We start from the raw sequence: 26,041 nt of genomic DNA, 5'->3' as shown, positions 1-26,041 counted from the left end.
GGGTAGAATTTATGTGACAGGCATGCAACATTTTGTCATCCATGTTAGTGGAAGTCGGGGTCGGTGCACTCAGACATCGCATCTAGTTGAAATTTGGACCACACACAGATAATCTGGCTCTCAGGCAACACTGGCAGACCAACAGCCAGAACTGACTGCTATGGCATATTTTACAGTTAACGCCAAGTATTTGAGATTTGACGTGCCAGCGATTTAAAATGAAGATAAAAGGCAAAGAACTTCCTAAACTATTCATGATTGGCTAGATGCTGGTTTTCTCTGCCATTTGGCGAAAGACAGGAATTTTACAGGGATTTTATTGTAACTTTTCAATGAAAAAGGCTGAGTGGTGCACCAAACAACGCTGATCAGAGCAGTGAGATGAAAGTGTTGTGGTGGTGCTGTTAAGTGATTAAGATTATGATTCCAATATGTTTGATTTGATCCCATTGGTCAATGCCCTATTCCTATTGCTTAATTTTAGCTACTGCAACTATACTTAAAGCCGGATCAGGTGACCCTGAACCCTGAACCACCCCTTTCTTATTCTACTATTGGTTCAGACTTTTGCAGGACAGAGGTTTGTTCCTGTTAAAAGAGAGTTTTTTTCCTTACCACTGTCGCAAAGTGCTTGCTTCTAAGGAATCATCTTAGAAAATGCAGGGTAGAGCAATTTAATTCAGTCTTATTCATATAACGCCAAATCAAAACAACAGTCACCTCAAGGTGTTTTATATTGTAATTTCTCAATAATAAAGAGAAAACTCCAAAAAACAACCTTTTGGGTAAGCACTTGGTGACAGTGGGAAGAAAAATCTCCCTTTCAACAAGAAGAAATCCCTTGCAGAACCAGGCTCATAAAGACAGGATAAAAGACAAGGTGCAGAACAGAGTCAGATTTTAGTTTTGAGCCGAAGCTTGAAAGATTGCATTATATTATTGATCATATGATTTGGTACTATAAAACTAAACATGCATTGAATTGACTAGCACTCTACTGTGATTTATATAAAAGGTGAAATCATCTTTTTTAAAAAAAAGAAAAATAATAACAGCAGGCCACGGAACCAAAACAATGAGCTCAGAGAAACTGAACTATACTTAAAAACAATATAGCCTCAACACAGTGATAAAAAAAAAAAAATAATAATAGGTGGTACAGTTTTTAAGAACTGAGAAGCAGAAGTTTGACAAAAAAGCCACATATAGCAATACATCAGATAGTTAACTTTTAAGAGTTCTTGAACTTATCTTCAATGCTCTGAGCATCACAATTTAAAAAAAAAAGGCATTCCCCAAGAAAAGCACTCCTCACCTGAAACTAAAACTATCTCAGTTTTAAAAACTCTTTTAAAAAGAGAGAGAGAGATGCGGTCATTCCAGAGGAAGAAACCAAAAATGACCGCATCATTTATGCTCACCGCGGTAGAGGAAGGTGTGTGTGTAACAGAGAGAGAGAGGGGGGGAGAGACGGTGGTGTGTGTGTGTGTGTGTGTGTGTTTGTGGTGGTGGTGGTGGTGGTGGGGGTGTTCTTCTTCTTCTTCTTCTTGGTTTATGTCATTGGTTTAAACGACCCAAGACCCCGCCTTTATAAAAAAGAGAGTTAGACATAGTGTGACTACAGCCAAAGAGAGAGAGAAAGAGAGAGAGAGGTAAAATAAAGCAGAGAAGCAGTTAGACACCTACTCGGCGTTTATGCTCCGTCGTATTTGAATAAACAAGGACTCGCTTCAACACATTGTAGCTCGTTCCCTGCTCGGCTATCACTCCTCTCTATCCGGTTGTTTCTTCTCGCCTGCCCCTAAAAGAGAAAAAGAGAGGGGGGAGAGAGAGAGCCCGCGAGAGAAGCCGCTCGTGCAGCGCGCGGAGGATTAATAATAAGGTGGAATCAGAATTACTCCAAATCTTATTTCGTGTCCCCGAAGCGGATGATGCTGCCGCCGACGTGTGCCTAAAAAAAAAAAAAAAAAAAGTCGGCTTCTCAACTTGCTATCTGATACCATTCATCCAGGTAAGACTGCATTTACAGAAGCAACACCAGCCGTGCAGATTTAACTCGTGTAATTCAGTTTTGGAGGAGGGATGGTGGTGTTGGTGGTGAGGAGGGGGGTTCAAAAGAGAGTTGGCCGCCGTTGGGTTTCGGGTCCGCATACGGCTCTGACCATGTGTGTCCACCTTACTGCGCCATGAAGATGGGGGAATGGTCGGTCGGGGTGGGTTGTACACACGGGAGGGAAATTATTTCTGACCACGTATATAGCACGCTGTGTCAAATGTGGACACGACCGGACCGCGTTTCCCTCCTTACAGTGTTGACATTTACGTTCCTCACCTTTACATGGCGAAAGGTAGCTGTTCGGCAAAGGCATGCGGAGTGTATTGTTTTTGCACACAGCCAGACCCCTCACGGAGTGCGTGTCGGTTAAAAGAAAATAGGAAGTGCATTAGTAGAGTGTCTGTTGAATGGCTGTGGAGTTGTACAGGCTGTGTTGTGCTTTCCAGCGAGACTATTTGCTCATAAATCCTCTAATACCCCATGCTTGATCCGAATGACTGAGTTTTTGTAGGCATAATAGTGTTGTAGAAGACGTCATCCTGTGTAATCTTCAGCGCTCCTCGCTGCTCAGTCTGTGTCTCTTAAAACAAAAAAGAAAAAGGAAAGAAAGAGAAACGCACACGCAAAACGCACGCACACAAGTCATCCCAACAGGAGTACATTTGCTGCATCACAATGTCACTGACCATTCACGTGTTTGTGTCCTTGCACACATTTTAAGACCTCTTTTGGAGACGCTTTGCAATAAGCTGTTACGCATGGTTACGGAGGATCAGAGGGCCCCTTAAACTTTTTTTTTGAATTGCAGGGCCCCGCAAATAGATAGAAGATCAAACACCTGCATCTGATGACATTTTGCCCCGAGGAAACTCACCTGAAAGGATTTGGTGGTTTAGTGTGGAGCTGCAGAGGTGCAGTTTGCCAAATAAAAGTAAGATTTTAGAAACTGATTAACTTAACAGTTGTTAAGTGGATGGCGTTCTCTTGATCCCATAGACGATGTGACTTGAAAACCGCTAGAGGAGAATAATGAGCTGTTTTCTGTAGTCCCTGCTCTTAATCAGTTAGCTGTATTTTACATAGAGGTGAGTGTATATTATTTTAATTGCTGAGCTGTTATTTGCAGCTGGAATAAAGTATCACTTCTGGTTGGGTAAACTTTAAAAAAAGTAGTAAAGAAAGTGCTTCCTCTGTTTACAGCCACCTTTAGGTGCAGGCAGCGTATAAATGAGCTGCTAATTGCCTTGTGTTAACTTGTTAATTACACCCACTAAAGTATTCTTACATATTATTGGACTAATTAATTCACTGATTACTCTGAAAATATGACAACAGGACACGTGTTGGATTAATGAAGAACCGGGGTTATCCCAATTCCTTATCGCTCATCATTAAAAACATCATCGTCAGTAATTAATTCTTGTCAACTAAGATAATTTCCATCCAGCACCCACACCAAAAGAAAAAGTATAATCTTGATATAATCAAAGTAAATAATTGGATCACTGCAAGCTAAATAAGAGGTGACCTCTTTGTCTGTGCATGTATTGACTGAGAAGGGAGGGGGGCGTGTGCGCCTTAAGGAATATCAGACTGTTACAGATGTGTGCAGCTTGGACATCTGCTCCGTTGTCAGCCATTGTCAAGGAAGCAGTTAAGATGGTGGGCAGATCAGCTCAACAGAGCTCCCTTGTCAGGAAAAAAACGATAAACTGCAAAAGTGCAGCAGGAAAGAGCTCCTAACACAGAGCGGTATTCTACATTCACAATTACTCCTGGTCCACAGTGGATCAATTCCTCATTCATAACCAATAAAATCGCTACACATACGTTAAGATACATATTTTTTTGCAGAAGGCACCCTTTGTTAGGCTCACCTTCCCACACTGTGAGTCAGTGTTATCATTTAGAATGGGACCTGTCATGTTTCCACAGAGGAAATTGAACAGACTCAGTTAGCCGACCCCGTGAAGAGCCTGCCCTCTGCCATCCTCTCCTGTGTTGCCGAGCAGCACCCTATCACTCAAGGCAATTGAACGTCTCTGAGGGGACCTCTGTTAGCCCCGTGCAATATTTATTACCATCCATCATCCCAAGACTCTCGCTATATGGGTGAATAACAGTGGCTGCTAAGTTCTGTGTTAAAAAGTTCCCTCGCCAGCAACCATTAGAAGGGATTTATGAGAGCGGCTTCCCAAGAAGTGCTGTGGAAGGGAGAGGGAGCATGTTTTAGAGTTGCTGCGTAGCCTGCCCGCTGGGCTGTGCTGCCAAATATGTCATGGTTAAAATTCTGACTGGCTGAAGAGCTGCCTGAATGTCTCATTTCCATTTCAAGTTTGTTTTCTTAATAGGTTCTATTGCTTTAATTAATTAGTAGACTGGAAGAAAATTTCCCTGAAAATGTCACTCTTTCACTGTTTTAAACCTTCTTTGAATGGAATGTGTTTGGTTTTGGGTGGAGGGAAACATTTTGAAGTGCTGGAAAGTTGCATTTGGCATTTTTCTTTATTTTGACCTTTAGTAGATAAAACAACTGATTATTTGCAGCTGCCTTGCTCAGTGCTATAGTGACACGTGTAGCATTTAATACACCATGCTGTGTAATTCCCATATTTGCTGAATTGTGAAGCTAACAAGATGTCTATTTTCAGTGTATTTTCTTTGTAGATAGTAATGATGCTGATCTAATGTTCACTGTGGGCTTTAATAAGAATCAACTAATGTATGCATGCTGTGCATACAGAGCTGGTAAATTCTGCCTTCATGTCCTTTGAATGAGCCTGTGTGCATGTTGTGTGAAAATTACGTGCTCGCTACATCTCGATGTAGTCTTTGATCCTGCAGAGATGAGATGGGAGAGGGTTTTTTTTCAGTTTTCCACTCTGGTGAGATTATTTGTTTGTCAGGGTTGAAAACAATTGCAGTGTATCTAAAAACGGGTGAAACCATGGGTATGGGACAGCACCCTAAACGAATGCCTTATTACGCTTCTTTTAGGTCAATTTGAATATGTGTTTTAATTGGTCTCTGAAGGCTAAGACTAGTCGTCTTTTTTTTCCTGCGTTCCTCAAAAGTGCCTGTGTGATGTGACTGCGTAGAGCTGACGAGCCCGGGAGCAACGGTGTTCATTTGAAGCTCGCTCAACCTGCTCATTATTTCCAAGCAAAGTGAAGATTGATTTAGCTGAAAGCTGGGATAGTGTTTTTAATGTTTACTTTTTCTGCTGTGAAAAACGTGGCCGTAGAAACTGATCGAGACGGTAAATCCGGCCCCAGATTGCTCTTGGTCAAAGCAGAGAACTTGGAAACAAGGTCTTTGCTACTCACGGCAACAAGAGATGTCATTACTCAGCAAGAGGTACTATCTCATGCTTTGAAAACTCCTCTCACCTGTAGAAATGCTGTATTGAAAAGATATCTCAAAGAAATAGTTTACTTGTCATTCCCATTTCTTTGCTTTTTCTCTTAAGGCATTGTGAGTCTTCACTTTTACGCACATTGAAGAGCGCGTGTGTTCAGTGTGGGTGTGGTTAGAGGGGGACTATCATCGCTAACCAACCCCCACCCCCACCCTTTCCTATAATTTCATTGACAGTAGCAGCAGTTGTGTTCTCCAGAGCTACACAGGGGTAAAGGATAATTAGAGCTGTGGATGTCTTTTTCGTGGTAACGGGGAAAGTGGAACCCTGTGCCAGCACTATTCTCTGTACTATACAAAGGGACAAGATCCAGCGATAGGGTGTGCATAAGAGATCTACAGTATTCGCTAACACAAACAGATGTATTTTATTCTGACTGAAACTAGTAAGGCTGAACCTCATGTGGCTTCTGAGTTGGCTGGCAGTTTTTTTTCCCTGCTGTTATTGGAGTGGATGCACTGCAACAGCCACTCTGTGCTTTTACCTTGCACCACTCTACATTAGTATCAGGGGAGAGCGATGTGCCCGTGTAATAAAGTGTAGGTGCATTGTCTTTCAGCAGTGCAAAAGGTCACGCAGCGCTTGTACTTTGGCCCCTGTTGGCCGTGTCAGAGACCATCTTGTTAGCATTAAGGTATGAGTCATTTGGCAAAGCAGCACTACAGCAATTAGAGTTATTAATTATTTTTTCATAACTTAATACACTTTCGTTTAATGCATATTAATTGATGTGCTCCCAAATCTGCACTCACATAATCCACCAAGGATTTCTCAAAGGCAAGCACAAAAGGCTTTTATTATCTTAGGAGGAAGTGGTCTTTTGGGACGTAAAGTGCCCCTACTCAATTGTGTATTACAATATGAAACAGACGTAAGTGAAATGAAATTACAACATATCATCAGCACGGTGAAGGATCCTATTGAATTATTACCTCGGCAGCGCCATTGTTGTAATGTCAGGCTTGCTCTCTTGGATGTGACAGAGGGGTTTTTTATAAAGTCTTCATGCAAGGAAGTAAAAAGCAGTTTCAAGGTTAAACTGTGTGAAGGCCAAATGTTTGGGGAGGCTGGATTAATTTCATGTCCCATAATGTGATTTGCAGTATCTCCTCCTCTCCTGCCCTTGGTTTCTTTGGAGATGTGCGAGCCTGATGAGAGCTGAAAGCAGGAGGGGAGGACAGGGGGGGTGCTGCTGTAACTATCTGCTGCATTTATAAGTGTTTACAGGACTCCTAAATGGAATTAGGGAAGATGGTGCGTGCTTACAAATTCACCATCATTCCCACACCCTGTCTCATTACTGAATACTAATTCAGAGGTTATTCCTTTGGTGCGCGGCAGAGAAAATGAGCTTTCTCTCACACATGCTAGCACGCACAACCACAGACAGACATATGCTTAAATATAAAATAACAGAACACACACCCAAAAAAGCGCAATCACACGATGGGCGCTGGTTCCCGAAAAACAAAAATTAGTGGACGTTATCAATTGCAGGGCAGGCTACGAAGGAAGGGGGACCACCATGAGAACAGCAGCGAGTCGGCCTAAGAAGCATGCTGTACCCAACACTTTATCACACAGCATCTGCAGCTTAGCCGTGTGTATCTGTATATCAGCCCAGTTAATGAAACTGTATTGCATTGCCTCATCTTATACATACAGATGTCTTTATAGATATGTACACATTTCATATGGCACCATTAACACAGATAAACTTGAAGTACGTTTGCAATATAAGGAAGTGATAAAATCAGCAACTGAGGTCACTGCAGGGAGTGTTTGAGGTGTAATACTGGTGGGTGAGTGGGTGGGTGAGGGTAAGTAGCACCATCTCATTACTGCCATGCTGCAACATCAGTGATTGAAGTACATCAACACTGGGGCTGCTCAGTTTTGGTACTTAGATTAAGATTTCTGTCCAAATGGAATCAGCAGCATGTGGGTCATTCTCTAAATTGGGATGTAAATGTGATACACTGTGCGGACAAAAGATGCTCGAGGTGAAAGACGCAGCTCAGTACACCTGTGTGGACTGTGTATAGTTCGGATGTGGGTTGAGTAAATTTAACGTGTGGATAGCTGGGCATTTCTTTCCCAGTCTCTCCTTAGGTAGCTTTCAGTGAGGGCAGTGAGTATAATGAGCTGTAAAATGAGTAGGGAACAGCGAGTTTAGGCTGTCTGTTGCAACATGTTGTAGTATTTTAAACCTCTCCTTGGCAGGGGTGCGCTCAGTGGTCTGTGCATCAAGTTGCTGTTCCTCTCCTTCTCAATTTCCTGCAAAATATAAATGTAAGTGGCGTCAGTATCACCAGTGAATTTTGTTTTTTGTTGTTTGTGTGAGTTTTTTTTTTTACCTCTCCAAGTTCAGCTACAGTCAGATAAAGAATTAGATCTGATCTTTTGATCTATCCTTAAGCATTCACCCCCCTAATTTTAGGGAATTGTTGCTGATGCTATTATAGGGCGCTGGCTGATGCATTTAACATATTAGGGAAATTAAGAAGCTTTTGTTTGTAGGATCTCTGAAACAAACTGTTTTTGCCCCCGCTTTTGAGACAGTGCATTTCAACATCTTGCAACACACTGCTTTTATCAAACACAGTAGAACACGTCACTTACCAGATACTTTGTGGTATAAAGTATTGCAGCTGTGCTTTGATGGTATGAAAAACACCCCATGTGAGGTATTGGCATTTCAAATGCCTTCAAACTGCACTTATTCATATTTACCCTTCACATACACCCTATAGCAACGCCAATGTAGCCCTGTAGCGCTATTATATGTCTGAAAGTGCAGTTGGTAAGAAGAATGAAAAGACCAGGGCTGCTGTCTCACACTTTCTTATCTTGTTTCCTCTTTGGCTTTTTTCTTGTCCTCTAATGCACATATCCATCTCCACACCCCCACCCCTCCCCCATGCTAGTGGAGGTCTCATTGCTTATGTAATGTCTCTAAACATTTGTGCAGCATTAGGGGAAGTCAGGCATGCCAAAACTGTGCAAAACGTCCCTCTGTGCACCCCATAGAGGTGGGACAGATGGCAACCCTCGTTCCCAGTCTTGTAAACTGCCTGTGACAGGCGAGATGGCATATACACAGCTGAAGTAGGGCAACACTAACTAAAGCTTTACAGACAGTGGTGGACACAATTGCATGCACCCTCATCAGTGAGGTGCTTACTATGAAAGCCTCGTTTTATTGCATTTAGCTGTTAATTACAGCACAGTGTTTACCGCTCGCAGATTCGTGGAAAAGTTGATCCGCACTGTAAACGTACCGTCGCTTTGCCCCGCCTGTGATCCAGATTCTGGCACACCTATAACAATTGCTATCAAATTCTCGCAAGAGATCATCCATCACAATGTTAAAGAAGGTGACCCGGAGTTGTTTTCTAATTCAGTCGTTAATCACCGCCACAGCAGAGTGTCGGGCACTTTCACTTTGTTCCCCTTAACAACTCTCTGGGCAGAGTCCATTACTGAGTAAACAGACAGTGAAACACAGAAGAAATGAATGAAGCTGCCCAGCACAGAATCCCCAGAGGTGAGATCAAATGGCAGGCCCGGTGATGATGAGGGATGTTTATGGCTGGCACTCTATTAAGAGGAGGCTCTTTCCTGCTGGCTCATAATGAACATCTACCTTGTGAAATGGTTACTTGGAAGCTTTTTTCTTTACACTGAATTACTGGTCATTTTCATCAAATTTTGCCCTAATTGCTCTCAGCAGTGAGTCAGGGGAAGGGGCACTGATAAAAAGAATGAGTTTTAGGGTAAGTTGGCAAGGTGACTGGCTTATGGCAACATTAGCCATTTTGATTTGAATAAATCTCCACCACCGTTTCTCCCCCCTTTGTATGTTAATGAAAGCCAGCTCCGTCCTTGTAGGATGATATTTCAGGCCTGAACTCTTCTTCTTTTCTCTGTTTACTCGGCAACGCCTCCTCCAGATGTCCCCCACTGCGGGAGGCTTTGAGGCAAATGTGAGAGGCTTCCCACTAAACCATACACTCTCACACACACAGACATGCACACACAAACATGCACTCTCACATCACCTCTGGGGGTAGCCACTTTAGCTGACCTGTTACGAAATATGACTTCATGGGCTTCAGACAAAAAGTGTGTTGTTTCTATCAAGAAGAGACTTAAATATTGCTGACAAAAGGTGCAGCGGATGTGTTGGGGAGAAAGGAAAAACATCTCTGAAAGGAGAATGTTTTCGTAAATCACAGACAATGTACCATCTGCACCCGGCGGGGTGTATGAGCGACACTGGACTACTGCTGTGAGGAACTATTGCATTGTTATTAAATGGCTGTTGCCTCACTGGCAACCATATTAAAGCCTCAGATCCTGTGCCTGATGCAAGGCAACGAAGAGGAAAAATTTAGGAGTGGGGTGGGTGGCAGAAAAAAAAATCCCAAACCAGCCTGGCCTTCTGGACATGTTGACACAATGTGCAACTGCAATTGCATAGATTAGAAGATGGCAGTAAAACGTCTTGACAGTGAAAAGAAAGATTTTTTTCCCCTCTCGTCTTTGCCTGCTCTAACCTCTCTTAAGTCCTTGTTGCTGTCCATCACCACTACTTGCTCAGCATCTTGCACATGCTGCTGTGAAAGGGGAGCTTTTTTCATAGGTAGGATCTATGTCTTAAGAAAGGCAGATGTTACAGTTCGGGCTATACCAGAAACTCATGCTGGGAGGGTAATTTTCTTTTCCTTTCTAGATTTTCTTTTTTTTTTTTTACTATGACCATATTCAAAGAAGCTACTTTTTATCCCTTAAGCAGTTCATCTTCAAAATTTATTTACCATTTTTTTTTACTATAGGATGTTCCTCCCATCTCATGGCGAAGGAGCCTGGATCTACTCGTGCTATATCAGCGTGCTCACTTATTGATGACGGGGTTCATTTTGTGCACGTTGAACTACTAGCAGAGAGTTCGTGAAATGCCACTGAAGAGCGAGAGCTGATTAGCTCGTCTTGCTCTCCCCTCATTTCATTCTCGCACATTCGCACGCTCTGATAACAGTTTCTTGTTAACTTTCTTTGTGTCAGAGGTTATTAAAATGATGCAGTTTGAATATATAGTTGCTGAATTGACGCTGACCTGTGCCAAGCTTTCTGTGCAATGTCTGTCTGTTATTGAAGGAAGTATTTTTTGTTACTTTTTTCTTGTATTTCCTCCAAATGTTTTGACCCTGAACAAACTGCAGGCTTTATGAAGATTGTCCAACCTCCCCATTTTGTTTAGTTTTGGTCAGTTGCTGAAAAGAAGCTTCAGCGATGTGTAATTACATGGTTATTATTATTTTTATTATGGGATTTGGGGAATTGTTTCTAAATATTTTCTTTTTTCTACTTTTCCTAAATGGCATGCAGTGCACATGTGCTTTTATACACATGTAAGACTTAGTCTCTGAGGGTAATCACATATTTTTCTGGGCTTCTAGCGTAGCCACTGGAGACTGGAGTCAAAACTGCCTTTTTGCCCCCCTATCATTGTTTCCAAAAAATTTGAATGAATTTTTAAAAAGTTAATAAAAAATAATAATACGATTCCGAGCCTTTAAAGGGCAAAGGTACCAAAATTCCAGATATTAAAAAGCCTTCCCTGGTGAGAAATTAGAAGTGGTTGACAAAGAGGACAAAAGACTCAGCTATTTTAATAATCTCTGCAAAAGACAGACCTCGGATCATTTTGTCTTATCATGTAGAAAAGTTACAAAAAAGAGAAATGCATATATTTCTATCACATAACACAGATTCATTGCAGGGCAAATACCACGTATAGTCACCCACCAAGGGCACATTGTGAGCCAGGAAAAACCCCGCTGGCCTGAGGAAAAAAAAAATAAAATCCTAGTATTTTCTCAACTGTGACACAGAACGAGCACAAAACCCGAGCAATACTTGTAAAATGTGGAGTCAAGTGACTGTCAGATCAGTAGCTCTGTCCCATCCCTGCTCTGGTAACTCTGCGAGGAGTGAATTTGTGAATGCCCATAAATATGCATACGTACTTGAACTCTGCTGCTTCTTTTTTCTGTTGTTTTTTTTCTTTTTTTCTTGACAAAAGTTTCCGCGGGTCTGATTCTTGAAGGCCGTCATGGAGCTTGACGAAAACCTGACATTTGGAAAGGTCTGCGAGAGGGATTTGTTTGTGACAGCTTCAAATTACAGTGGCACGGAGGGAGCAGGAGAAAGGGGAGGGATGCAGAGATTGATGAAGAAAATGGCTCCTGCTTATTTAAATGTCAGTTCAGCAAGGTGAATGCCTAAGCTTCTTTTTTCCCCCGCAAGCATTACATGTGTATTCCTCACAATGGAAAAACATTTCTTGCCATCTTTTATTCTGTGTGTGTTTCTCACCGTCTTTCTGTTTGGCTCAGGCGGTGTTATTGGCAGGAGGCTTTATGCCTTGTGAAGCTTTGCCAGCATCTTGACAGTAACCACAAACCATTTAGTTGTTTGTTTTGTGTAGGTAGTGACTGAAGGACCAGTCACTCAGGTCCTATTTAGACTGGAGGTTTATTCTGGACCATATATGCAGCAGTATAAAATACATATTAATTTTCCGACTCTTGCGCTCTCTCTGCAAGTGCAGAAACAAAGCAAAAGTAAGAAAGACATCACTGCGAGTACAATCTGGGGGAAGAAAGCACACAAGGAAAATAACTGATAAGTATGCTGCAGTTTCTGTATATCCAGAGTGATTTCTGTTATGTAACAGCAGTTTTTTTCCCCCCAACAAAGGCTGTTACTTCTTGTCAGCCCTCAGCGCACTTACGAGTGCACAGGGAGCTCTGCCTGTCACTGACCTTTTTAATAAGGATGAGATGACCGAAATACACCAAGTGTCCCTCGGTGATGATAGCCAAATGTCACTCAAACTAAAGGACTGTAGCCAGACTTTCACATTGAGATTCCAACAATAGTACAGAGGAGGGAATGCAGAGCCCCCTATCTCTTTTCCTTGACAAATAGCTGATGACACTGTTGGATTAAGTCCTCACAAGTCATGCCAGCTGCTGGAATCAGATGACAAGTACCTCCATGTCTACGTGTCTTAATCTTTTTCAGACACTTCCAGCCGTCGTGTATAACTGGAATATTTATCACACAGGTTGCAAAAGCCAGTAAATTATGTGACTTAAGTGATGCCTGAGTTTGACAACTGCTTTCCTGAAAGGCATGTGCCCTTTTGCCTACTTTTTCATTGTGTCCTCCTGCCATGACACATTTTATTGAAGAGCTGTCTGCGGGCGTACCACAAGAACTCTATGCTGTCTCTAAACTGCAGCCTGCACAAGTTCCCACAGTAGAAAATAGACTTTTCGAATCAGCTACTGCAAACAGAACCTGTTTTAACAGAAGCATTGCCCATAATTAAACTAACGCATAGGAAAGTATGCTGGGGTGGCTCCCGTGATTAATGGAGCAATTACATAATCCATTACACTGAATTATGAATGTGCTAATGATGAGCTCATGTTGGGTAATGATTCCTGGAGTTTGCTTGTGTAAAATATGAAGAGGGAAGCAGAGAGGACTGTCGGTGTTTGCAGATGTTCCTCTAATCACTAGGAGGTAAGGCTAAGGAGGAAAAAGAAAATGTGCGACTTCCTACAGAGAGTGGCACCTCCACCATCACGGGTCATTGCTTCCTGTTCTAGAAAGAACGCCTCCTACTGTTCCCACTTGGATTAGATGGCGTAGATTTGAGTGTCTCCTGCTATGAAATACTAAGGCCATACTAATCTAAATTAGTGTTTTATGTAATTTTTATGATGGGAGCATAAAGTATGCAATTAAGGAGGCAAAAAGACAACATAAAGGATGACAGCTGGTGACTAAGCCCTGTCATAATTTTCTCGCCTAAAACAGTGACTGGCTGCAAAGCATTAATTTGTTGTTTACATTCTTGTGTCTTTGCTATGCTTGCTTTGGTGCAGGAAATGCCTCAAATATCTTGTATCATGTTAACAGAATTCTAGTTATATATTAAGTAAAATCAACAGTTTTTACTTTATTTGCGAATTCTGGTGTTTTTTGGTAAAGATGCACTGATCGACCGGCCAGGGGTCGGGATCGGCCGATTTTCCGTGTGCTTGGCCCAGATTGCCTGGTGAGTCTCACATATGTCCAATTATGAGCTGGTCTGTTTCATGCATGTCGTTTTCATGCAGAAAATAGCTGCTCACACAGTTACGGCTATATGCTAACATATTGTTTGTGTGCTGTAGCCATGAAGCAACCTTATTGAGAGACTTAAACACCCTCACCCAATTGAACATGCCCAGTTTGAACATGATAGCAAAAGGAAAGTGGCTAAATCTGAAGTAGCCAAAGCTCAATATGAGCCTTGGTATAAGCAGTGAAAAGACCAATGCAGTTGCAAGGAAAATTGCGGAGATGGGTCAAAACAGGGTCAATGTCAATGCAAATAACTGTTGTACCTGCTTTTGTTTGTTAAGCTAAAATATGTCAGGTAAAGTCGGGTGTACAGCTAGTTTTATTTTCAATTATGTAAGTGAGAGTAGATCCTGCAACTTACTGCAGTGTGTGGGAAATTGTAAAGTTGAATCATTTCTTTTATCATGAAAACCATTAGAACTGAAGAAAAGTTGGGTTTTCTTTGTATATGCTGTCAGTTATAGTGCTTCGAACTGAAAAGAAAATTGCAGCGGATAGATCTCTATCCTTCAGTCCAGCTGCTACAGGTGTATAAGATCAAGCACCGAGCCATTCAGTCTGCCTTTAGGAACATTTGTGAAAAAATAGTTTTGAAGAGCTTACTGAATTTAAGTGTGGTACTATAAAAGGATGCCATCGTTGTAATAAGTAAATATAAATAAGTCAACTGTGAGTGGTATTATTGCAAAGTCGAAGCCTTTAGCAACCACAGCAACTCAGACGCAAAGTTACAGATTGGGGTCTGTAAGCGCTGAAGGGTGTGGTGCGTCAAAGTTGCCAACACGCTGCTGACTGAATAACTGCAAGGTTTGAAACCTTTTCTGGTGTTAACATCAGCACAAAAACTGTGCACGGGGAACTTCATAGCATATGTTCCCATTGGTGATGAATAGTTGTGTCCAGATAGCGTAACTTTAATTTGCTAGCAATAGCCAGAATAAGCTCATATTGGACCAACTCTGAATAAAAGTGTACTAAATTGATAAAAGATGCAACAGTGAATGCAAGATGAAGGTTTTGCTGTTTTCCCTGGTATTAATTTTTAATGTATGAGTAAGAGCACTTTATCTATGCAAATTGCATTTACAATCAAACATAGTTCTTATGACACTGTGAATGAATGATTTGGTATTGTCAGAAGATTTGAAGACTTGTTTTGTTTTCTTTGTTTCTTAGTTATTTTTTCTGTGACCTTATTCAGCTTCACATCTTATTACTAGATAATCTTGAAAGTACATGCAGCGTATCTGATGTTGAAATTGTCATCTGGCATTTCTTGTGTTTAGTTTCTTTAAAGCACTTAAAGCAGTGTAGGAGGGTTTCAGTTTGTTTTTTCTATGTAATGCCTCATCCTTATTTTTCTTGTTAAATAAAAAGACTTCAATTAAGGGTTTGAATAATAGTGCATTTCAGACTTAACAGACATAACAGCTACTATTTAAATGCAATAACAACTTTAAATAATAATAACTTTAAACCCTCCTAATGACTTTTCATGAGGTTTATTTCTTATAGCTCCTTCAGGGTTTTTACAGACAGTGCAGATACCTCAGTAGTACATTCTTATGAATATACTTCATAACGTTCTCATGAATCTTAGCTTAGGTCACCTTCTTCTTTTGGTTCTGCAACAGCCTAACCACAGAGATACCACCAAATGTAAAAAGCACGTGTTTGGTCTTTGCATCTGGCAGACAACTCGCTGCAGATATGTATGTAAATACTGCATCTGAGATAATAAGAAACACATCACAAGACAATAAACTAAAAATGGATCTGAGTAAATATTTTAGTAGAACTATTGAATATCTCTCATCGATATGGATGAAACCATGGCTGATGGCTGGATTAACTTCACGATGGATGCCTGGTGATTCTGTCTGTGGATGCCAGTCTTTGTAATTGTCGGTTGAGGTCTTACAATTCTCTTACAAATAGCATTGCTGTGGAGTTTCTGTGTCTTATTTACTTGACAAGCAAATAAAAGTACTTTACTGTCTGAAAGTACACAGTTTATCTTGTTTAATTAATAAATGCTGTTAAACCATGAATTTACTATATATATTGTTGTGAACATTCATGAATCTTCACACAGCATCTCCAGAGAACAAAAGTTCATTGCAAAAACAAGTTTTAATGGGGCTTGTGTTTACCAAGCTATGACCTCCATGCCCTGAATCCACATAAATGGGCTTCCTTTTTTCCTCCAATTATATTCTTTTTATGTGTACAAATAACAGAATCTGTTTGTTGATGTAGCTCAACCTGCTTCAGCGTGTTAGTGGACCTCTTTAGCTGGGATGATTGACGTCCATTATTTTTCAGCATACCTTGTCTGTTATAAACTTGCTGTGGGTGCGTCTGCATTAGATCTGGTTCATTTGAAGTTCACCGTGAGTCCATTTTCTTAGGTAAACAAAACAGCCTGACTGTCAGCTTCCAGCTGAGGACAGTTATCTGCTTATCTGTGACTGAAAATTTATTTCTTCTTCCTAGTGGGAAATTCCTCTTTGCATTCTGTCAAGGTAACAGTGTTTGTCATCTTTGAGCGAGAGGTGTACTCCGTGCTATCTGCTGTAAGGGAGTCGCTTCGGCGTTGGAAGCTGGTAAATGAATTTTGTCTGTTAATTTTATGGGGAAACAATTGCAAGGCAAAAAGACGAAAAAAAAACTTTAATGGTTTCAAATATCGCAGTAAAAGTTTGTAACTGTTGAGAAGCGTGTCTCCTCTCCAGAAATTGCCTGTATTGTTTATTGCTATGGTCAGAATTGCAAAGAGGAAACATTATGAGAGTTTTGATGAGGTTGTTAGTTTGTGTATACTAGCACGTGTATGCGCAGGAGTCCATCCGAGCATCTGTTGGCTGTTTTCTCTCTGCGTGTGCTGCTGAGTGGAGCCACCTTTTTTATATATGCAATTATTATGTAAACATGCCATTTTGGTCTCAGAGCCACTTTGTCTCACATTGGCTCTGACTGTGTTGCAGCTCAAGACTGAATTGAATGCCACTGAATGCCATGATTTCTTATACTTAAAATACTTAAAATAAAATCATACACACATTGTGAGCTGTTACGGTTATATTTGTTTTTTCTGATTCAGTGTGTGTTTGTGTGTTTTTTTTCTTTGTTGTGTTGTGTTTGTTTTTTTGTCTGATTCTTAGCAGGATTATTAAAAAAGGTCCGGATGGATTTGCATGGAAAGTTTTCAGAGAGGTGTGGCATCGTCCAGCTTGGAAGAGATAAACAATTGGACCATTAAAAGATAGGGCAATGCTGAATATGTCATGTCATATCTTCAAATTTGTATTTTTATTAACCCGTTTTTCCCATGACAATACTCATGCATGACGTCTACGCAAAGGGCGTTTGGATACAGACACATTCAGTGACAGTTTATTTCTGCAAGCTGCAAAACTGTGACTTAAATGAATACTTAAAGCTAGTTACAGTGTCTGAAAGAGGTTTGTGTGCAGTTAGGGTCCCTTCCTGCCCTCCCTGCTCTCCAGGCCGCAGGCAGCACAGTGTCCTTTGGTCTTTATAGTGGGCCTCTGGGCTCTGGGCCACTAGCTCTGCCTTGTTCAGGTCCTTGTTCTGCTCTGCTGGTTGCATTGGCCCTGTTGTGAAATGTGATCAGTCAGCTCCATTAGGGCCTGGACTGGGTGCTTTTGGAAACCAAATGGCCCAATTCCTGGTTGTACCACCCAGGAGTTGATCTCAGGGATTGGTCGGAGCGAGTAGTGTCTGTTGCTTCGTAGTAAGTCTGCTGGGAATGCAGCCACACTGCCTTGTTGTTGTGGTATCGCGGGCTTGTTTACCACGTTCTGCCTTTGTTTGGACTCTTTTACATGTTAGGTAACAGTGGATTATGTATTTTCTTGTGGACACACAGTATGCCCAGATATGTTTCAGGTTAGTTTAATAACTTTTCTTATTAGTTATTTTAGGGCTGCTGTTGAAGTCAGTCGTAAGTACCCTGAACTCCCACCAGTATTTTTAAAGCCACCTTTCAAGTTTACAAAAGGTGAGTGTTAGACCCTTATTAGATATTTATAAGCTATATATTTGTTAAAAAATCATTTTAACCCATCACATCGTCTTTGTTGTTTCCATCTGTGTCAAAGATAGAGCAGCTTTGTTGACTTTTTGCCATTTGTTGTGCTGATTTGTGACTGTCTGACATGCTCAAGCTGAGTGACCCATTCCACTTTAACCTTCTTGTTCATGTTTTTCCAGCTGTGAAGTGAATGTCCCCGCCTTTTTTTATGTTCCTTGAAAACTTGAACATCAAATTTGTGGCTTTTGCTGAAAATATGAACAAATACAAACTCTAAATTTGGCATCCTGTTTATTAGACTGACATCCTCTAATGTGTGTTAGTAGTTCATTTGAGGAGGGTCACAAATGCACAGAAAAATCTGATACTTTACACGAGTCCTGACTTGGAGCGACCTGTTAGGTGGATACATGGGAAGTCTGACAAGCACGCTTTCACTGCAGCGCAACTTTTCTAAACCAGTCTGCTTTGCATAACATCAACTTGGCTGCCTGTCATTATTGCTTTGTAATTAACCTGCAGAGGCTCAAAACGGGCGCCCTCTGAATGGCTTAATTAACCTGTGCCTAAGAGGCGGCTATTGTCCTCTTTGCTTCCATGACCTGCACTAAGCAGCCTCAGTACCTCGTATTCTTTCTGCTCTCATGTAGAGCTATAATGGCTGAGAAAAAAGCGTGCCTGCATTTGTACTGAGATGATATAAAATCGTGCATGGATAACATTCGGGTCTTAGCTTTTAATTGGCGCCATCAAACACTCGATTTTTGGAGTCAATATTGATTTTAACAATAAAGCACAAATTAATATGAATATGCCAATTTACTTTATATACTTAGAAATGCTAAGGAGACTTTTAATTAGGTTTAATGCTAACAAACTATTTGGCATCTTATCATAAAGATAAAACAAACGCTGCATGCTACTGTCTGCTCAGCTGTGATACTACTCTGTCTACAAGACCTCTACTGGGCCACTGTTAATACTGCAGTAGTTTTGAAATTAAAGCATGCATCTGAGTTACAGTATGTTCTGTTTTTTATTGGGTCATTTCAGATGACAGATACAAATAATCTCCAATATACAAATCATCCTCCTTATGTATGGAGAAGGTCAGGAGAGAGAGATAGAATAGGGAGTGTCTACAGCCATAAAAACTGATGGAACACAGAAACGTACTGTCAAATTTTGGTCCATCTTCAATGTGTCTGACTGGCAACAGCTTAATTTTTCAGCATGACAATGAACCCAGACTCACTGCCTTTGTAGTAAAAGCATAATGGATAGACTTTCAAGCCCTCTAGAATTATACAAACTCTATTTCTGCCATATACGCTGTATTTCCATCTATGTTTGCACATGTTTCTATAAATTGCTGCTCCTATTTTTTCCAATAAAATATCTAAAAAAAAGAAAGGTGAGTCAAAACTTTTGCACGGTACTGTTTGTGGATGCTATGATAGGCTGATTTTCACCAGTGTTATCACTGAAAGTATTTACTATTCTGGCTTTTAATTACCAGGCAGGGGATTGGTCAAATGGCAGGAAAATAATTATCACTAGTTTGGCTGGTTGTTTGTTGTTTATGCTAACTGGCATTAAGGCAGTCTGTAAAGCTATTAGCGAGTTTACTGACTTTTTCAAGGCTGCTTCAGGGTTTTCAGTTTAGTCAGAGGATATATGATGGATATAAGCTGTTTTGTTCACAGTTTATTGTTGACAAAGGCAGATACATTAAAAAATGTTTTTAAAAAAAAGCTAATATGTGTATGTTAATACCAAATGCATTCTCATTTAAGCCCAAGAACAAGTACAAATTGCTTACTTTAATGTAAATAAAGACTGCTCAAGTGTGATTGGTCAGTACAACCCACACAGCAAGCATGCTGCAAATGGAAACCAGAAAGCCTCCGCTATTATAAATCGTCTCCCTTGTCTAAAGATTTGCATAATCATATGCAGATATCTGTTTATAGATATTAGCATTTAGCAAGCAAATGTGCCTAACACTTTGTTACTCTGCAAAAAGGGAAGATTTTCTGCTTCTTTTTAAATAATATGCATATTAATGTGCACTAGTGAAGCTTAAATAATAGTTTTCTTTTGTTGTCTACTTCTTATTGAATAATTAATGAGAGATTTGTTGATAATAAAAGCAGGCTAGTTGGTTTCATCCCTGGGCTCCCGCTTAGCTGAGGAAGCAAAAGTTGGGATAGCTTTGTCAGATAAGAGCATATAATTTCATGGCATCACCCTGTGGCATGGCACACCTTTTCTCATCCCACCTAAATTGAGTTGTCTCCTTGTTTAGTCAGCTTGATTTTTCTCAACATCAGCATGGAGCCCTGAAAACCCTTGGGATTTGAAATCTGTAGATGTGCGTTTGTATAAGGGAAAAAGAAAAAGGAAGAGGTAGACTGCAAGGCTTGTCTCTAGTCAGTTGGAGCAGTCTGTATGTGTGTCATCTCACGAGTGGAACACCAGCTTGGCCCACTTCTGCCTGACCGACTATACTCTACGGCTCATCTGGGCTCTTCCCTCCTGTCTCTTTTGTTTAATTTGCTCTCTCTTCTACACTCCGTCCGTCTCTTCCCTGCGTGGGGTCCACTTCTCATGTCTCTTCTCGATATTCAGAACAGACCAACCAAGGCTCGCAGAAGATGTAGAACGTCCCAGGTGAATCGGACAGAAAGTATTAGCTCACAGTCAGCGTGTACAACGAAATCAGACTGGACCACCCAGTGCAGATTCACACACATACAGTTCCACACCAGTGCATGCATACATACACATCTAGGTCAGACAGTGAAAGGGGAAGAAAGGGGGGAACCTTTAGCTTACATCATGCCAGCTCTGTTTTCACAGACAGCAGGGGCTCTGAGGCTGTGTGAGATGATATGGCCTCCCCGTCATCTATAACTAAAGCTCAGACACAAGTGGTACGTTAAGCCAGAGAAGCTGTAAATGATTCAACCTTTGTATTTGGCTCCATTTTATCTCACTACCAAGGATGGAGATTACATCAACAAGTAGAGTGAATACTTGACAGAATACCTGCTGTCAAATGTCAAGTAGGCCATTAGGCTGCTAAACGCTACACTAGGTTCAACATCTCTAATTGTGCACCTCTGTTTGGTCATATAATGTAACTCACATATTTAAAGCTGTATTCTTTACGGAAAATGACGATAAAATCAAAATAAAGTACTAACAGATATTTTCATTTGCCACGTTTCATTCTAAAAATTACAGTAAGTTAAATAAATGTGGCGAATGAATGTCAATGATTATGTATTCAGAGATTTCAATGCTGGTATTATTAATATTTGACATGTCAAAAACATGTGAAGGTTATTACAATGACAGCTCAGCAGGATACGATGTGTTCATTTTGAGCAGGTGCTAGAAGGGTTTGTGTTGATGTCTCAGTAAAGTAGAACACTTGTCAATCATTTATTGTACAGCAGAGCTGAGAATGAACCAGGTCCCAAGAAAATGCACTTCAACTTTGAAAGGATGTTGAGCAAAGCAGCATTTTTTTTCTTTCGCTTTTGGCAGACTATATATTATCAGTCTCTTGCTGTCTACATTTTGTCTCTTAGATCACAAAATTATATAAATGGTCTCCAATTAGGTGTAATTTAAATGTTTAATCTTAAGCTTTCTTGTAGATTTGACTTATATTATGAATTAAATCAATTTTATACAGATATTTACAGATCGTTTGTATCAGGGGTTACATTTGGATTTCATTCCAGTTTCAGCTGTTTTGTGGTGAGGGTATCTATTTGACATCATAGCCAAGATGCAGATTCTTGGCTTTCTGTTATGAAAATTTGTAATATTTATCACGTTGGCACTCTGGATTGAAAGGCCAAAAAAAGCTTCTTTTTTTCATGCAGTCTTTATGTTCTGGCTCTTTCCCAGTTCGTTAGATACAAGCTTCAAAATAACTGCATCACCAAGACAGACAGGCTGAGCAAATCATCTCCAACCTGTGGTTTACTGTTTATACGTGAGAGTTGAGATGCCCTTCTCTTTTAACAAAATGTCAAAATATTCCCCTATTTACTAAATGACGGAAAATGTGAACATTTTTTATACTTGGAATTTTTTTTATTTTAATATCGTGGCTAAAGCTCTTCTATAAAACATGATAAAATTTTAAGCCTTGAGACCGAATTAGGAGTCAGCTAATACACATCAGCGGGTAACTAGGAGAGTGCCAGAATGATGGATACTACAGACACGTCATCATCCTTTGTGTGCGTGTGTGTTTGCACACTCATTGCCTCCATCTAAGACCTTCTCGCCGCCCATGGCCAAAAATGTCACTCCAGGCTGCTGTGGGTTCATTATGCCATTATCTACCTCAGGCCACAGTCCATTTGCCGGGCAGAGAGTGATGAAGCTTTTTCACGGGGTCACCCCTCCTGCTGGAGGCCGGTCAGCTGAGGTGTGTGTGCGTGCATGTGATGAGAAAGACCAAAAGACAGATTGTTCACCTGTATTTGACACTAATCATGATTTAGCACAGGATGAGGAATGTGTTTTGTATTGTAACCACTCCATACATATGATTTGCTCTGATTCACATTGTCTGTAGCTGATAATATCTATCACTGACAATGTACAGCTCAAGATGATGGATTCATTATTGGCTTTGCTGCAAAGCAGTAAAAGCAGTAAGTACACTTTGTAAATGCAGCACAGCAAACAACCTAAATCAAATCTAATGGTGTATCTGTCTGTCATTTGGAGTTACGCACACTCAGTCCCAGCTAGGTAATTTTCAGACACTGCTTCATATCTCAGCGTGGGAAGGGTTAATCCATCAGAAGCGAGTGTTCTTGTGTAGCTGAACCATATTCCCTAGGCCTTTCACCCATCCGTTGCCTGAAGAGAACGGCCAGCTTATTTTCTCTGCATATTAAAAACTGCCTGGAGAGGTGGCAGGCAGGGCCTCAGGAGGATGCAGATAGCAGGGGAAAAATGAGTGGTAAGACAGAAACTGCATGGGCGAGAAGGGGTGGGGTCTTTTTTTTCCTTTCTTTTTTTTTTTTAAATCAAATAAATGATTAACTAAATACATCTCCCATTCCTGTCCAGGTCCAAAAAAAAAGGGACCAGCTTTGATCTGCGTGGCCCTTTGAAATGATCTAAGGAATGAGGGAGAGGGATACGAGGGAGGGGCAGGGGTAAGTAGGTGAGACAGGGACAGGAAATGCCACGCCTCTCTGGGTTTAGAGGGGAGATATCACAGGTATACTTGCACAGAGTGCAGCAAAAGCAGAGCTGTAGAGAAGGGGGAAGTCTGCAGTGGTAAGCTTTTGGATAGTAACTGAGGTTGTGGGAGTTGTTCGGCAGCTACTGTGTAAAGTGAGCACAGCTTTAAAATGCCTTAGGATAGATTAGCCTCCCAGGATCCCCAGAGATCAATGGGGCAGCGTATGCCTCTTCCCCATTCAATAGTAAATTTGGCTTCACTTTCTCATCACAGGAGGCTGAAGTACTTCTAGATGTAAGTCTCATATCTGCCATGCTTGGCGGCCCCTGTAAAGAGCACGATGCCGACTTAGGCGGAAAGGTGCACCCTGACTTACTCCTGTAAATGTTTAAAGTACTTCTCTTCCCCTGCAGCTATTCAGCTTTCTTAACTTTCACAGCTGCGCTCTGTGACTAGTTGCATGGGCATTAAATCATCTGGTAGGTCTACTTAGTCTGTTTTGTTAGTTTTAAACCTCTCTTTAAATCACTTCAGACAGCAGGGTGCAGATTACATTCATTATCAGCAAGAATATTGCTATAAACAATGGCACAATAGTGTGTTTGTTTTATGCCATTGAGTGTACAGAAGAAGGGTAACTTTGTGTTGTGCTGCGGCAATTAAAAAAAAAGCTTTTGTTAATGCAGAATGTGTTGTAGCATTAAAGCCATCTGGAATTCCCAACTGCAGTGGTGGAGAGAGCAAGTGATGACTTGTACTTGTCTCTGTGGCTGTGGACTGACTGTGCTGGAACGTAAGCTGTATAGCTATACCTCCATCCGTTTTCCTCAGCTTATCTAATTCAGGGTTTTAGGGGGTAAGAGCCTGTCACACCTATTACAGGGCAAGAAGTGGGGTAGACCACAGACAGAACACCAGTCTAACGCAGGGGTAACACACAGAAACAGGCACTGACTCAAACTCACATTCACACCTAGGGCCATCTTGGAATCTAACATGTATGTCTTTGGACTGTGTGAGGAAGCAGGAGTAACTGGAGAGAACCCAGGAATTCCTCCAGAGGGAAAACATCCAAACTCCACAGAGAAAGGACCCAGCCGGCTGGCAGATTTAAATCTTGTACCCTCTTGCTGTGAGGCGGTATTGATAACCACTGCACCACCATGCAATATATCGTTTTTTCCGAAATTTGAGAAATGTAGTCTCCTATGTTAAAATGCCCAACTAAAGCCAAAGAAACATCAGCTAACTTATATCAAATGCTTTCTTTGAGCATTTAATGCAACTACTTAGATATCTGTGTCTGTTAATTGCATCCATATAGTTATAGGATGTGCCTTGCTAACTGCTAATCAAGCTAGCTAGCATTACCTGAAAACATATCACTCCTATCGCTCTTTCAAACATGGTGACTTTCGATAAAAACAGGGAAAAAAGGTAGTCAAGGCTGACATCGGTCCATAAATAATAGGATGACATCACGGTAGTACTGGCCATTTTTATAAACAGTGTATATGCTGAAGCTGCACTTTATGCTAACTGCTAGTCTTGTAGCAGCTCTTTAGCTTATCTTCAAAAACATTTAGAATTCCAAAAGTTTGTAGTTGCTGTCTTTTTCACTCGTTCCTCCCTATGTTTGCTTCCTTATGTAACAACAAAATCGTGGGAGGAGTGGGTGGAGGCCTACATTTTTTTACATTTCCATATAACTCTACCACTTTATATAGCTTAGCACTCAGTAACTCTTAGAATCATCCAAATGTGATGGATATAATTTAAGTACCTCTCGTAAGTACGTCTTAGCTGCCTATTCTGTTTCATTATGGGTACTAAAGATGCATCAGCTGCAGTTTTTCTATGATTACAAGGAGTATATTTCCTTTTTTGCTAAGGAAATGCCTGAATAAGGTACATGTGTATATCAGCGTGTGTGCTACACAAAGAATGTTTTGTGATAATTTCACATTATTATGCAGAAATGTTTAACACACTTCACATTTATCTAATTATAAACGTGCAAAATAGCCAGGAGCCACGCTGAGTGAAACACAGGTGTTGAAAACAGAACAGCCACCATGTTTAAACAAGGATTGACGTTGATTACCTCATCTAGAGATGTTTATTATTGAGCCAGCCTAGCATTTCACTGAAAGGCTACTGCTTTGTATCAGTGACTCTGTCTGTCCTTGTTGTTTTTTCAAAGCCAGGAAACTTGGGTATTTTCCTGAAGTCACCTGATGCTTTTAATTTCGCAGTGCGTCGGTTATTCTGTTGGAGTTCTTTCTTAGCGCTTTTGTTCCCACGAGACCGCTGGATCCTCACTTTCATTAAAGTTGTTTGGAGAGTCTCTCAGCTTCGGTGCCTCGTAAAACAAACTATGATGAAAACAACTAAAAAAAGCCCCACACAAGCCAACGCTACCCCTCTGTTTTATTAGTACATGCACACAGAAGCAGACACACATACACAACAAAATACTGTTTGTTGAGGTTCTAATGAGTCCCAGTAGCAGTGGTTTGATTTTTTTTTTCCCTCTCTTCCTAATTTGACATGCTTCAATTGGGCTGGGTCCCTCTCGCTCCGCAGACCTCAAATCCTCCATGCAGAGGCCTAATGAATCTTCTCCATGTACACAAACAAAGGACAAACAAAACAAGCAGGAAACGCTCACTTCCTTAAGCTTGTAATTGTCCTAAACATGTCAGTCAATCACAGCAGCTTGCTCGAGTCTACTTTCTATGCAGACAAAAGGGTTATTAGTCACCCATGTGAACACACAAATCTTCTGATTTCCGAGAGGTATGCTCGTGTCTTGGGTTACAACTGGCGGAGTTTTCTTTCATTTCTCTTCAGCCGAGTTGGAGCATTCAGCATTGTACTTTCTGCTTAGGAAGGTGACACGAAGAACAATGAGTCGAGCCTCACCGGTCTCTTAGGGCTCTCCATGTTGAGGTTCAGCAGTAATTGAATCGGGGCTTTTGCTGCCCACAGAAGACAGTGTGAGTGAATTGTCTCAGATAGTTTATAGGGTAATAAACTCCCTCGACACCAACACCTGCCAGCTGCGCTCAGCTTTGACCA

The 26,041-nt window shown here is 41.0% G+C and overlaps 1 protein-coding gene across 3 annotated transcripts in view; it reads left to right on the top strand.

Annotated features, from left to right (window-relative positions):
- The first annotated feature begins 1,630 nt into the window (after positions 1–1,630).
- Positions 1,631–26,041, top strand: part of LOC101467118 (C-terminal-binding protein 2) — a 94,332-nt gene continuing 69,921 nt past the window's right edge. Inside the window, exon 1 of one of the 3 annotated variants that reach the window (XM_012921849.3) lies at positions 1,631–2,011. The gene's annotated coding sequence lies outside the window, so the exon portion shown is untranslated. Of the gene's footprint in view, positions 2,012–2,968; positions 2,988–26,041 lie in introns of those variants that run through there. The other 2 variants (XM_012921850.4, XM_076887584.1) reach the window with 2 other exon arrangements.

Source organism: Maylandia zebra, linkage group LG8 (assembly GCF_041146795.1).
Source record: "Maylandia zebra isolate NMK-2024a linkage group LG8, Mzebra_GT3a, whole genome shotgun sequence".
In the NCBI taxonomy this organism is placed as follows: Eukaryota; Metazoa; Chordata; class Actinopteri; order Cichliformes; family Cichlidae; genus Maylandia; species Maylandia zebra.
This window is presented reverse-complemented; position numbering and strand designations above follow the sequence as displayed.